The sequence below is a fragment of the Leucoraja erinacea genome, chromosome 2, assembly GCF_028641065.1.
Source record: "Leucoraja erinacea ecotype New England chromosome 2, Leri_hhj_1, whole genome shotgun sequence".
NCBI lineage: Eukaryota > Metazoa > Chordata > Chondrichthyes > Rajiformes > Rajidae > Leucoraja > Leucoraja erinaceus.
The window spans coordinates 14,689,693-14,705,176 of NC_073378.1; the positions used below are offsets into that span (position 1 = coordinate 14,689,693).

The 15,484-nt window shown below is 41.5% G+C and overlaps 1 protein-coding gene across 4 annotated transcripts in view; it reads left to right on the top strand.

The window, feature by feature from the left end:
• The window catches only part of mpp7a (MAGUK p55 scaffold protein 7a), a 408,735-nt gene that overhangs the window by 14,669 nt on the left and 378,582 nt on the right, over positions 1-15,484 (top strand). Inside the window, exon 2 of one of the 4 annotated variants that reach the window (XM_055651874.1) lies at positions 2,893-3,030. The exons of the other annotated variants lie outside the window; for them this stretch is intronic. The gene's annotated coding sequence lies outside the window, so the exon portion shown is untranslated. The remainder of the gene's footprint in view (positions 1-2,892; positions 3,031-15,484) is intronic. 4 annotated transcript variants of the gene reach the window in all.

Here is a 15,484-nt window from a genome sequence, read left to right on the forward strand (position 1 = left end):
GGGTTAATACGCGGTTTTCTCTGACCTGGTCCTGGATTATATTTTGTTGGAGTGCAAGTTTTTGCTGAAGAATCGTTCCGATGGCCGTTCTGTGTTTTAAAAAAAAAAAAAATTCTCCCGACAAGTTAATCGCTGCAGTGATTTTAAGATCAGTTTCTGAAGCCATCAACGCCGACAACGGGCCAGATATTACGGTGCATTTAATTCACATTCTAAGTTGCAAATGAACGAACCGGCAGTGTTTTTGCTGCGGATACGGGTTTAAATTCACCGCAACCGCAACATTCCAATTGATCGTGTTCCAAAAAAACCCACTCGCAAGCTGATTTAAATGGCCATTAATTTACAGGTATTAAACATAAAATTCGTTCCTTTTGGCCTATAAACCCATGACCAATGAGATTTAAAAATTATGTTATATTGTGAATTCTTGTGTGAATGTTATTTGGACACTTAGGCTATTTAAAAATGTTAATCTATTCTTAAGAAATGGATAGATTAGTTAACTAACTAATTATATGCTTTAATTTCAAGTCATCCAAGTAAGATTGTGTCATATTTGTTTCAGAATGCTTCAATCTATAATAGCTGAAAATTTATTTTAGTTCTCTTAATTTTTAAGAAAGTTATGGGCTTTTGACTGTTCTCGATCACAGCTTTTTGTGTTGTCAATGAAAAAGCAATAGGGAACAAGATGCTAATTTCCGAGTATGAAAATGGCCATAACATTTTTAATACTGAAGATAGGAAAGTGAATTGGGTGTCAAATTAAACTTTTTATGCTTTATCTGATGGGATAAATTACAGACTTGATTTTTAAAATATCAAAATTTTGTAACATTGCTATTAAAATCTAATGCTGAACCTTTTCTAATAAAAACATTGATCTTGAAAGGACTACAATAGGACAGCTAAACTGCGGATTTTTTAATGTTGGTCACATGAATGTAACTTGTATATTCTTGAACTCTGCAGGTTAATGAATGATGCAACATAATTGTTCAACAAAATGTTCAATAATTTGTTTGGGTTGGGCGCAAAGAAACTGTTTCCTGTTATGCCAATCCAAAACAAAGGAACATTATTGCTTTGTTTCCATGTTAAGATAAATTAGTAAAATCGGACCCACATGTTGCACACAAGGTAATAGATTTGGGAAGCTATCAGATTACTTGTTTTAGGAGTGAATTCCAAATTCTTAATTGTTCAATCAATGGATCATGAAACAACAATATAATTATGGGGGGGGGGGGGGGGGGGGGGGGTCCTATGCTGAGGGTTTGCGGGTCCGAGGTGCTTTCCCAGCCTCGCATGCTGCTTCCTGTCAGAAAGCTGGTGATCCACCAACAGAGGGGTTTAGGTACAGTCAACTGGGAGAGTTTGGAGTGTAGTAGCTCTGGCACAATGGTGTTAAATGCAGAGCTAAAATCAACAAACAAAATCCTCGCATAGATCCCCTGGTGGTCTAGGTGCAGGAGGTTGAAATGCAGGCCCAGGTTGACTGCGTCATCCACAGATCTATTGGCCTGATATGGAAACTGCAGAGGGTCCAGTTCGTGATATTTTTCAGCTTGGCCAGCACAAGCCTTTGGAGGGTCTTCATGACTACTGAGGTCAGTGCGACAGGCCTGTAGTCATTAAGTCCAGTAATCCTTGCCTTTTTGAGCACCGGGACAATAGTGGAGACTGAAGCAGGCAGGGACAGTACAGGTTTTCAGGGACTGGTTGAAAATGTCTGTATAGACCCCGTGCCAGTTGTTCGGCACAGAGCTAGAGAGTAGAGGGGGAAACATTGTCCGGTCCTGGAGATTTCCGACTTTTCTGTCTTCGGTCCTGGAGATTTCCGACTTTTCTGTCTTCTGAAAAGCCTCTCCACTTTTTTAATTGTTGATGATGGAGATGCGATGTTGTGCAGCACGGAGGGTGTGGGTAATTGGGTGTAAAGTGGTGATTGGAGAGGGGTGGGTGGGAGGGAAAGAGTCCATATTTTTCAGACAGGAGTCCCCCCCACCCACACACACCACCCACACACTGCAGGCAGGAGACAGGGCAAACGGGGGTAGCGCTGTCTGAGTGAAATTCACATGGTGCAAAGCCAAGGCGAGAAAGACACACACACACACACACACACACACACACACACACACACACACACACACACACACACACACACACACACACACACACACACACACACACACACACACACACACACACTGTAATTAAGATGGCTAAAGCACAGTGTACGGTAAGTCCTTTAAAAGAGGTGGGGAGAAGGAGTGGAGACAACTTTTAAGAAGCTAGAGATACATGGCTGTGAAGCCAGGCGGACATTTAACATTACCGGTCGGTTATCCTTGGTTCTGAAAACTTCTGCTTATGTTTTTTTTCCCAATGAGCCAATGACATTCACCAGTCAGCACCGGCTACAACCTACGAGAACCTTCGACCTCCTGGCGACCCACCTACAGCATGAAAAATCTCACTACTCTTCATGGCGGCTTCATTCTAGTCGCCGTTAATTTTTCTGCATGTTGAAAAATTTGCGGCGACCATAATGAGGCCGCGACTAGTTTCCATAATGTGCGAACTCCTCACGACCATGAAGGCGACTCCCCGGCAACCACCCGCGAAGATGTGGCGACCATGTTGCGTAGTATCCTGCAGTCTTCTAAAAAGTCACCGAAGTAGGACAGGCCTATTAGATTTAGGTCTTATGGCTAACAGAATCAAGGAATATGTGGAGAAAGCTGGAACGGGATACTGATTTTGGCTGATCAGCCATGATCATATTGAATGGCTGGAAGGGCTAAATGGCCTCCATCTATTCTCTGTTAATACGTATCTGACTCGTCCCTTCTCGCCTTGACTTTTCTTATCTCCATTTCATAGGATATGTTCACAGCTAATATCCATCATTGGACTGCACACTTCCACAGCTCTCTTGACTGCACAAAAGTACACAAAGTGCTGGGGTAACTCAACAGGTCAAGCAGCATCTCTGGAGAATGTAGATGGGTGACGTTTCGGGTGAGTTGTGGGAGTGTACAAGCTGATGGTGAATATTGGCTGTTTCTACGGATGCTATCTGATGCGTATATGGTCAGCATTTTGCATTGATAAATCAAGTTTCTGTCGTGCATTTTTGTTTTCAACTTGCATCAGGTTGTTTTTTCATGGATTTTACTCTCATAATTGATGGTCTTTGTATTGCAAATTACTTTTATTCTCCTTGTGGAGCATAGAAGTAATTTGCTTAACTGTTTCTCATAAGGGAAGGTCGAATTGAAATACTCTTATCATCTCTGATAATATCAGAAAAAGCCGAAAGTGCTTAATTTAATCCTGGTCTTGTTTCTTTAATGCTGAGTCAATTTTTGTAAATTTTGAAAGTGTAAGGTAATTATTTCTGTCTTGTTAGTACGCCAATCGATATAAACAATTTTGAAGAAAAATGTTGTTGTAGTGTTTTCTCCTGGTTCTCGTCAAACACTAATCAGATTTCAAACTTTAAGATTAACTACCATGGTAATTTTATATTTATCTTCACTTTTTGGTGACACAATCCTTAATTTATTGCCATCGTGAATGGATGTCCTTGGACTCCATAGAGGTTAAAACATTTTAATTTATTAACAACAGACATGCTTCATTAGTTTGCCTTTCTGACCTTATTTGCATTGCTGATGTTGTGCTGAGCAATGATAGTACTCGATGATTCTGACCTTTGTTGCCGTCATCTTTACATCCATTGACTGTAGCATCCATTTTAATTGTCCACTTCTTTGCTACTTGTGAAGTGAAGCATAAACCTAAGAGTATTTTGTCTCCAGCAGATGTGGTACTTCATCCAAGAGTGTACTTTGAGCTGGTAAGCAGGATGTTCATGGGAATGACCTTAATACCCGAGACCATTTTTTTTGTTTGGTTATTCCCATGGATACTGCTAGGAACAGCAGTATCCATGGGAATAATTACTCCTAGAAACAGTAAAAGTTCCACGGTTTGCAGTTTGGGGATTTTGGGTTAATTTTTTTCACTGTGTCATCTTCAAATCACAGTCGATTAATAACTTTAAAAAAAAAAAAAAAGGTTTTGTTAAACAAGGGCTGTTGCGGTGGCTACATTCACAGCGAATGGAGCGCCGGAAACCCGGGTTCAATCCCGACTACGGATGCTGTCTGTACGGAGTTTGTACATTCTCCCCGTGACCTTCGGTTTCCTCCCACCCTCCAAAGACTTACAGGTTTGTAGGCTAATTGGCTTGGTAAATGTAAAAAAATTGTCCGTAGTGGGTTTATGTGCAGGGTTTTGCTGGTGGGCCGAAGGGCTTGTTTCCGCTGTGTCTCTAAACTAAACTAAAATACTATATCAGCAATTTTATTTTGATAGAGAGTGGAAGCAGATGGCAGCTAATTTCACTCTCAAATATGGTGCAGTTCACCTGCAGTTACTATGCCAAAGCAAATATCATTTTGAAATGGATAAGTGTGAGCATTCTGTTGTACACAACACACTGAAAGCAAACATGCAAGTTCAGAAACAGCAGCAACATAATTCATAGTGACATCTTGGAAAATAACATCTTGGCAAGAACAACGAGAATGGTGGTCTTAACTAAAAGAGGATGTACTTGCGTTTCTGGAAATGCACTCAACTGGTTCTTTGAATGGCAGGTCTGCCATGAAAGCAGATGTGGTGACACAAGAAACTGTGGATGCTGGAATCTAAAGTAAAAGGGCTAAAATAATTCAGCAGGCCAGGCAGCATCTGGGCGGAAATGCACAGCTGACGATTTTCATGTCGGATCCTTCAGGCTGTTTGGACTTTGGACGAGAAAGCTGGAAAAAGGGTGGGGTGAGACAAAGTCTGGCAAGTGATAGGTGGATACAGCTGAGGGGGATTTGATTGGCGGATGGGGGAGTAAATGACAGGCTGGAGATGAAATGGAGACAAAGTGGTGTTAGAAAAGGAGAGAATATCAGGAATGAAATGTAGAGCCCGAAGATGAGGAATGAAATGAGAGAGTTTACCCGAAAAGGATAAAGAGAAATGGGGGATGGGAGATGAGTTTACAAAGGAAGAGAAAGGAGTAGAATGATTGGGGGGCTTGTAAGCTACCTAAGCTTCTCTATTCCAGAGGACCAGTGTGGAATTGAGGGGCACAGGGGATGGAGGTGATGATGATGTTGGAGAATTCGATGTACCTACTATAGGACCATAGAGATTTGATTGTTCCATGCCATCAACACTGGGTCAATAGATTTCTAGGAATCAAAGGATGTTGAGCTGGTCAGGAAAATGCTGCAGAGATAGATGATCAGACAGACTTTGTGGAACAAAACAAGCTCAGAAGGTTGAATGGTCTGTTCTTGCTCCTATATGGCATTGGAATGATTCGTTATTGTCAGGTCTACTGTAAAACGGTGAAAATCTTTGCTACGGGGTCAAATTATACCAGACAGTAGTACAAGCAGGTTGTGCATGTGCAATATGGTTCTACAGCATTGTAGTTACGAAGAAAGTGCAGATGAAATGAAATGGAAGGTCTTCATGCCAACTAGGAATGAAGACCGAGTTGCATTCCAACTAGGTCCCGGACCTGGATCAACAACAACAAGCTCTGGTTTACTGCAGAACTCAGACAACTCCGATAGTCTAAAGAGGAGGCCTACAGGAACGGGGATGCAGACCTCTACAGGCAGGCCAAGTACAAGATGAGAAGACAAATCGGAGCTGCCAAAGAAAGGTACGAAGTTGAGGAGTTCCGGTGGCACTATCGCGACCTAAGATGTGCGCCATTTAGCTCCGCTCCGTTGAAATCGCTAAAACGGCCAAAAATACATAAAAAGGGACAGAATAAATCACTTACCGGCAAACGTTTGTTGTCGCATAAGTGATGTCATCAGAAATTGACTCCGGTATTTTAAATGACCGGTAGAAGATACCCCACAAGAAGACTTCCTACAGTTCCTAAAGGGTCTAAATCACCTCGGAAGAAATGCCCTGTGAAAACTGTGGAAAGAAGCCTCTTCAAGTATGGAAGCAGCTAAACAACCTTTGGTGGAAGAAATCAAAACTATTGGGTGAACAACTTGCGGCTGAAAAGTCGGAGATTGCTGCTGGGAGAGCAGAAATCTGTGAAAGATCGATAAGATAGATGTCCGCATAGAAGAAGTAAATGCCTCTCTGAAAGGGGAAATTAAAAGTCTCGAATCAGCCGTAAGTTGGAACCCATTCTCGTTACTTCTCAACAACATAGTGAAGCCATTCGAGAATTGGAGGTGGCTGCTACCGAAAATGCTCAGACAACACACTGACTGATGGCTGAACTGGAGCATGTTTCTGGGCAACTTGCCAAGGTGACTGAAAAATGTCCTGTTCTGGAAGGGCGTTCTAAACGCCAGAACGTAAGGATTGTTGGGGTGAAAGAAGAAAAAGAACAGGGTAGAGACCCTCGCGATTTTGCAGCCCAATTACTTCAAGATGTACTTAACCTGGATGAAAAACCCTAACTGGATCGGGCGCATAGAGCCCTGAGAACCCGGCCAGGACCCACAGCTCAACCAAGGCAGCTGATTCTGAAGATACACAACCTCTACGTTTTAGAAGACATCATGAAGAAAGTTGCCAACAACAGAAATCAGCTTTGAAGGGGATAACATACGAATCTTCAGAGATTATCCAGCCGGTCGTCAAGAAAAGAGTACCCTTTACCAAGTCGAGAATCATTCTGAGGGATCTACCAGATCTCAGATACGGTCTACTGTATCCAGCCAAACTGAGAGTTACATATAAAGCAAAGGAACATCTCTTTACCGATCCGGTTAAGGCTTTCAAGTTTGTCCAAGATACTGCTGATTCCGTCAAGGATAAGTAACTGGCTTATTGAGTTTATCTCATTATGCCAATCAAGAGGACTATATTGTATCTATACTGAAGTAATACTGTGTCTTTAATTCATTCTAACTGTATCCATTTATATAATTCATTTATATTGTATGCATTTATACTGTGTTTATGCTTAATATGCTGTTATACGGTTAAGACTTCAAACAGAGAACCTGAGAGACCGTATATGATAGAGAGAGGGGGAACAAGGCAGAGGGCTGGGGGCAGACTTGTAGAGAGAGAGAGCGAGGGAGTGGAGTAGTGTTACAGAAAGTTAATGTAAGTGAGAGTCGGTTAGAGGGAGGTTTGGGGGACTGGGGAGTGGTTAGATGAGAGGGACAGGGAGAGTGAGGAAAAGAGAGAGAGAGTGGCTAAGTACTGGGAAGTTTTGGCAAGTCTGGGGGAAGGTCAGAGATTGAATTGGAATGTGTGGGAAGCTGGTGGGAGACAGAGGGAGAGAGAGAGAGAGAGATTACTTTGTCTATGTAAACCACATCTGTAAATCAACAACCTGCCAAAGTTTCCCGACTATGAATCGTTTAATAGCTTATTTAATATACTAATATTAGTAAGTTACGCAATAAGTTTTATATTAATCTAATATCCAATATTTGATTGCCAGATTTATTGTATGTTTTAATATTATGTTTATACTTAATATGCCGTTATAAAGCTGCCGATGCAAAGTCGGCTCAAATGTTAAATAGAGAACTTGACAGATTGCATGACGGAGCGAGAGAGAGTATGGTAGAGAAAGGGGGGGTAGGAGTAGAACTGTAGAGAGTTAGAGCTAGAGGCAGGAAGAGGAACGCAGGAGTGTTATAGAGCCATCGTTAGTGAGAATTACTTTGGCGAAGTTGTGGAAAGTTTGGGGAGGGTAGGGATCGATGGGGAAGGGGAGAGGTAAAGAGAGAGGGGTTGAGTAGGTGTTGGGAGACATTGAGTAAGTTTTGGGAAAGTTAGAGATTGTACCGGAATGTTTGGGAAATGTGCTGGGAGGCAGAGAGGGAGGGAGAGAGAGGTTGCTTTGTCTATGGAAACTGCAGGTGGAATTAACAGATTACTATAAGTTTACTGACTTTGAACCGGTCAATAGTTAAACACATTAATATTAGAAAGCTATCTAATAAGTCTTATATATTAATCTAAATACCCAATATCCATTTATCTACTTGGTGTACAAAAAGATATTTAACCTTTTGGGAATATTGATTCCTTGACGAACTTGTACACTTTTTAAAATTCTGTTCTGTTCATTTAATATTTTTTTTTTTTAACTCCTTAAGGAGCGAAGTTATTTGATATTAACATCTACGGAAGTTAACATGAATTACAACACCAAGGGGTGGTATTCACCAGCAACATGTCTTTATGCTGCAATTTTTGTTATCTTTTTTTTATCACCTATTTTTTTTTCTACGAGATAGTATAGCTATTCTGTTTACGCACTTTTTTCTGGGAGATACCTTCAGGAGATAGGAGGAAAGGGAATAGGCCCATCATGGTCTGGTTTGGCTCAACCACCAAGGACACCCAGAGGCTGCAGCGAATCGTCCAATCAGCTGAGAAGGTTATTGGCTGCAACCTTCTCTCCATTGACGAACTGTATACTGCAAGGTTCAGGAAGCGAGCGAGTAAGAACATCTCTGACCCCTCTCACCCTGGCCACATACTCTTTGAATCACTTCCCTTTCCCTTTCAAATCTTTAATGTTTTATGTATCATTCTTAACTGTCACTGTATTTCATGTTACTTGTGGGCGGAGCACCAAGGCAAATTCCATGTATGTGAATACTTGGCCCATGAACTTATTCATTGAGGGGAGATGGAGACGACACCTCGGCTCATGGTAGGTTTTGGTCAGAACTGTTGCACAACTCAGCTGTGGTGCACATCAATAAGATGCTTTCTGTGGTGCATCTGTACTAGTTGCTAAGAGACTTTGGAACACTGGCAAACCTCCGTAGTCTTCTGAAGAAGTAAAGACATTTGTGTGTTTTCTTCACTGTAGCTGCCATGTGCTTATGCTGAGGAACTTGAAATGTCTTGATAATCTTCAGCACCTTTGATGCTGTTTGGGGTGTGTACATTGTTTCTTGGTCACTAACCAGCCCTTTTGCTGATATTAGGGGGAGGTTGTTTTCTTAACACCCTATCTTTTCCTAAGCACTCTATCTCCTTCCTGTATTCTGTCTCGTCGCTGTTTAAGATCTATCCCACCAGTGTGGTGTCATCTGCCAACTTGTGGGTGGAGTTAAAGTTGGCTGCACAGTCGAGTGTACAGGAAGTACAGTAAGGGGCTGAGAACACATCCTGCGGAGCACAGGTGTTAAGAATTATCAATAAGTATGTGTTGGCCAAATATGCAACATGGATTATTTCTGGTCATTGACTGACATCTAGATATCTTTGGAAGTGTGTAATGGAGGTCTCTATTACCGTTTACCATTTAATCATATCTCTGCCAAACAGTCCACTACTGTTGGAATTTTGAAAAATTGAGAAACCTCATTTCACTGCCCAAAAGCAGTCTCCCCATTATCAGAATACATTGAGTAAATTTCTATTCCACTGGTTCCAAGGCATTTTCATCTTTGTGGCAATCAAAAGTGCATTCTGTTGTGATCTCCTCAAATCCTGTGGAAGTGCACAATTTGAAATTTCTTTTTTAATTTGCGGGGTGGGGGTGGGGGGGGGGGTGGTTAGCAATCCTGATCAAATATTTGAAGTGCATGCCACTCCTGATTTCAAGCTTAACTCGGTAAAATAATGTAACAAAAAGTACAATGATGCTATTCTTTCAGATGTAATCTGCAAGATGCACATCCTGAGAGCCTACTATTTTTCCACAATAAATGATTGACTTGTCAGAGTAGATGAGCTTAGAAAACACACCAGTTGAGTTAGTTAGAACGGAGTAATAATAAAGATTTTATTCTGGTATGGTTGCCTGGTTGAAATCACACTGATTGCAAGCTGATGTGATTTGTCAATTGCGATTGAGTAAAGTATTTCAGTGTTTACCCCTTGAGGTTTATTTGTGTGTTTTTCATTGAGCAGCTTCGGGGAGTCAAAAGCATTTTAAATCTACTGTTTGTCAGTACAAAGCCATGGAATTTGATGGATTTGTTATTTGGATTGTGTGTCAGCTTGCACTTGAAAAAAACCTCAATTTGGTTCACTCCTGATCATCCTCGTCCCAGGGGGGGGAGGAATGGATGGAATGTCTGGAAATAGATTAATGCAGAGTTTACTGCAACATGCTTACTAATGAAAGGGTGTAATATATATTTATCTTCTTTCTAATTGCTTGTTTTGCTGCACTTCTTCATAATGTCTAATTAACCTGTTAATTTGGCTGAGATTGTTCTTTCCTACATTGTGCATATTTAATTTTATTGTCTGTTCATACAATTCATTTGTATAATTACTGCTGACATTATTTTGATTATAATTTGCACGAACAAAGTTGTCCAGCTGTGAAACGTTCCCTTTGGTCTCTATTGTTCGATGACTTTTCTCCTTTTTCCCTGTCCTTCAGCTGAATTAATGATATTCCTTCAGCAACTTGCTAAGATTTCAGTTTAAGCAATCAAGTCTTGCTTCATATGTCAGCAGCTTTCAAAATGTGTGCACGTTTGGGTGAGTCGGCAGGGGGGGGGGGGGGGGAGAAGGGGTGTCACTGTAACAGTTCCCTGTTATTATTATTTCTTCAGACTGTATGGCTAAGAATTTAAACTTTTTTTAAACCTCTAAGACCAAATACAGTCGTTGGTTTCGACCTGTTCAGAGTCTGATAATTAAAGGTAGACATGAACTTAAATGCTAGAAAGTGTTCTTAAACAGTTGACATAAAACAGTTGATCAAGTGGTTTTGTGCCCTCCATTTTCCATAAACCGATCGTGCAGAACATAGATTGTGGTAGCTTATAAATGTGGAGAGTATAATACTGAACTTGTTCTTGTGCATTCCCGAACTGGTTGCTCGCCTCCAGTGGATTACACAGGGGGATTAGTTCTTGCTCTGCTGTTATCCATATCAATGGTATTTGATGAGTGAGGAATGGTTGAGACATGAGGAACTGCAGATGCTGATTTAAAAAAAGACGCATAGAACTCGGTGAGACAGCATCTCTGGAAAACATGGATAGGAGATGCTTCAGGAGGGATGTTTGTAGCTTAGTTCTCAATGTTCATATTGTTGGGTTGCAAGCTACTCAAGCAGAATATGTGGTGTTTTGTATGTAGTCTCACTCTGGCAATGAAGGAGACCCAGGACGGGAAGGTCACTATGGGAATGGGAAGGGGTGTTAAAATGGTTAGCAACTGAGTGATACAGCAAGCTTGGTTGTCCGGGTGCAAGTGTTGGGCGAAACTGTTGTCGAGTCACTGCTCGCTCGCGCCAATGTAAAAGAGGCTACACCGGGTGCACCAAATGCAGTAGATGAGGTTAGAGGAGATGCATGTGATCCTCTTTCTCACCTGGAATGACTGCTTGGGTTATTGGATGGATGTTTTGGAAGTCGATATAGGGATTGGGTGTTGCATCTCCTGCGGTTGCAGATGAAAATACTTGGGAAAGGGGTAGTTAGTTTTAGTTTTGTATTTACAGTATAAATTAAGGGTAAACAAGCAAGGAAATTGTGTCATTTCAAGGTATAATTATCAAAAAATTATCAATATTTTCCTGTGTAAAGGATACTTCTCTCTAATAGAACATGTATGTTACAAGTAGGTGTAGGTGTAAGTGTAATATAAAATATTTTCAATATGACAAGTGTAAACAAGCAGGGAGTTGGTGTCATTTTAAGATTTTCTGTGTAAATTAAGAGGACATGCATGTTATTTTAAGGTACAATTTAATAAAAATCACAGTATAAATTAAGGGTAAATGGGCAAGAAAATGGTGTCATTATAATTATCAAAACATTTCTGCATAAAGGGGCGCTGTCCCCCTTTATCCCCGCCAGGGGCGTTGCCAATTGGAACCCTACGGGGTGGGGGCGGCAAGGGAGGTGGAATTTTGGAGAAGTAGAGATTAATTTTTAGTTTAGCTATTACTTGGCCTGATCAAGCTTCTCGGGCACAAATTTGCAATGATAGGACCTTGAGACATAGGAGCAGCATTAGGCCATTGGGCCCCATCAAATCTACTCTACCATTCAATTATGTCTCCCCATAATCTTTGATGCCCTAACTAATCAACGACCTTTCAACCCCTTATCTTTGCCTCCACAGCCATCTTTTGCAATGGATCTCACAAATTCACAGTCCTCTGACTAAAGAAATTCCTTCATCTCCATTCTAAAGCTACGTCCTTTTATTCTGAGGTTGTGCACTCTGGTTCTAAATGCTCCTTGTATTTCATATATTCCATTTGCCACTTCTTTGCCTATCTCCCAACCTGTCCAAGTCCTTCTGCAGACTTCCTATTTCCTCAACAATACCTGCCCCCAGTCATCTGCTGATCATCCGCATACTTGGCATGAAAGCTATCAGTACCCTCAACCAGATCATTAACATGTAATATGAAAATTAGCAGACCCAGCCCCGACCCCTGTGGAACATCACTATTCACTGGCAGCCAACCAGAAAATGCCTCTTATTCCCACTCTGCCTTCTGTCAGTCATCCAATCATCTATCCATGATGGTACTTTGCCTCCAATACCATGGACACCTATCTTGTTTTGCAGCTTCACGAGTGGCACCGTATAAAAGGCCTTCAGATAATCCAAGTAACCAACAACATGCACTGACTCTTCATCTATTTTGCTTGTTACCACCTCATTCCAGCAGATTTGCTTATTACCACCTCATTCCAGCAGAATTCCAGCAGATTTGTCGGGCAAAGTTTCCCCTTATCCAGTCCTCTGGAACCATTCCTGACTAGTGATTTTTGAACGTTCATTACTAATGCCCTCACATTCTCAACAGCTGCGTCTTTAAGCATCCTGTTGTGTAGTCCATCTGGTCCAGGTGAGTTATCTACCTTCAGATCTTTCAGCTTCCCAGAGTATTAATTTTTAAGCTTGGCTTCAATGGAATGATGCAGCATTTAGCCTGGCAATTGTCTTGCAGGAAGGAGAAAGATAAACAAAATTTAATTTGTTTTCTGCTTTGACATTTTTAGCCAAGGTCAATGAAACAATAAAATATTCATGTGACATTGCAATTTGTAAATGGGCATAAACTACAAGTTTAAAAGGTAATCAACTTGCACTTTGCAATGGTTCAATTTAAGTTATATAACTAGTTGGGTATTTTGCATTGACGAGTTAATAATGTTTAGACACAAGGAACTGCAGAATTTTGACAACAGTGCTGCAGGAACTCAGTGGGTAAGGCAGCATTTCTGGAAGACATGAATGGGTGACATTTCAGGTCAGTCTTCCGATTGCTGTTGGTAGGGGACAGGAAGCTGCAAGAGAGGTGGGGGTGGGACAAAGTCTGGTAAATTATAGGTGGATACAAGTGAGGTTTGGCTTGATTGGCAGATGGGTGGACAAAGTCTAGAGATGAAAATGGCCAGGCCTCACTGGGTACACATTCAAACAGGAGGATGAGCATCTCATATTCTGCTTGGTTGGTTTATAATCCGAAAATATGAATGTTGGTTTCTCTAATTTTGGATAACACCGTCTCCCAATAGACAATATGTGCAGGAGTAGGTCATTCGGCCCTTTGAGCCAGCACCGCTATTCAATTATGATCATGGCTGATCATCCACAATCAGTACCCCGTTCCTGCCTTCTCGCCTTATCCCCAGACTCCGCTATCTTTAAGAGCTCTATCGAACTCTCTCTTGAAAGCATCCAGGGAATTGGCCTCCACTGCCTTCTGAGGCAGAGAATTCCAGCCCACTGTGTGGAAAAAAACTTCCTCATTTCCGTTCTAAATGGCCTACCCCTTATCCCTTTCTACCTATGGCTTTCCCCTAATCCCTTTCTACATATATCCCTCCCTCCGGTTTTACACTTCTTTCCTTATCTGCCACCCTTTTCTCTGCCTTTCTTCCCTTGTCTTTGTCCACCAATTCGCCAATCAAACTGTCAGACCTGCTGAGTTACTCCAGTGCTTTTTGTGCAAGGTATGTTAATCTATGATATTGAGGATCAGAGGCAATTGTTTTTTAAAAACTCTGGCGATGGAGTAAAACTGAGACCATTTTGTTTACATTCCTCTATATTGTATGACTGTGTTCTGTTTAAGCTTATCTGATAAATCTGGCAGGTACGACTTCATCAGATTGAAACTAATGTCATGATAAAAATATGCATCTTGTTGTGGCCTGCAGGACAGTATGTTTGGAATTAATGTTGAGGTGGGATGGGTTTCAATACTGTTATCTGGTGTTGATGTGTGCATTATGATGCAACCAGACAGGCTCAATTGACAATAGGTGCAGGAGTAGGCCATTCGGCCCTTGAAGCCAGCACCGCCATTCAATGTGAACATGGCTGATCATCCCCAATTAGTACCCCGTTCCTGCCTTCTCCCCATATCCCCCGACTCCGCTATTTTTAAGAGCCCTATCTAGTTCTCTCTTGAAAGCATCCAGAGAACCTGCCTCCACCGCCCTCTGAGGCAGAGACTCGCACTCTCTGTGAGGAAAAAGTGTTTCCTCGTCTTCGTTCTAAATAGCTTACTCCTTATTCTTAATTTGAGCATGCGGTGTGCAGTCTTGGATACTGTTTTACCAGGGGCTTTCAGGATTGTTTGGGGCTGATTTTTTTTTTTTTTTTGATTTTTTTTTATAGAGGTTTTCACTGCTGTTAGTGGGAAGAGGGTGAAAAATGGCTTTTACTGAAACTTCCCATGAAAAGATGTTGGAGAAAGAGATATTCACAGAGATGGATAACATTCAATGATATCCTCAAAGCCTTAAACCAAATATCCTAGTTGAATCCTGAGATTCGTTTTGAGTAATGATTGTTCTAGGTGAAAAAGGACCATTGGGGATGGTATTGAGAAGCGTGTTCATGTATCAGGAGCATACGACAAAGCCCAACGTTTTCAACAAAAGGGGTGTGCCTCATTAAATAATTCAATTGCCTGCCCCATTATGCAATTCCTGTCCTATCTGTGGAAGAGTCTACAGTTCTCCTCTTGGCCTGGTTCATCTCCTAAGAACCCACTAAACCAGAGTGGAAATGAGTCGCCCTTAAACTTGAGGGTCTGCCTCTGGTTAGCAAGGCCAAATTAGAACACAGTGCATTGAGTTGCAACACAACTGGGTTTGGCAACCAACCGCCCAATGTAGTAAGACATTTCAAAGAGTTGTGGATGCAACCCAGTACATCACACAAACCAGCCTCGGATCCCCATTTCACCCTCCTTTCCCCCAATTGAGTCTATACTTCTGCTGCCTTCGGAAAGATCCAGCATAATGAAGGACCACTCGTACCTCAGTCATTGCCTCCCCTTCCCGCTCTCATCAGGAGGAAGATACATATGCACTTAAATTGTATTGTATTGTATTCAAATTTATTGTCATTGTCTCAATTTGAGACAACGAAATGCACTTCCAACCAGATTCAAGAACAGTTTCTTCCCTGCTGTGATCCGACACTTGAATGGATCTCTCGTGCTGTT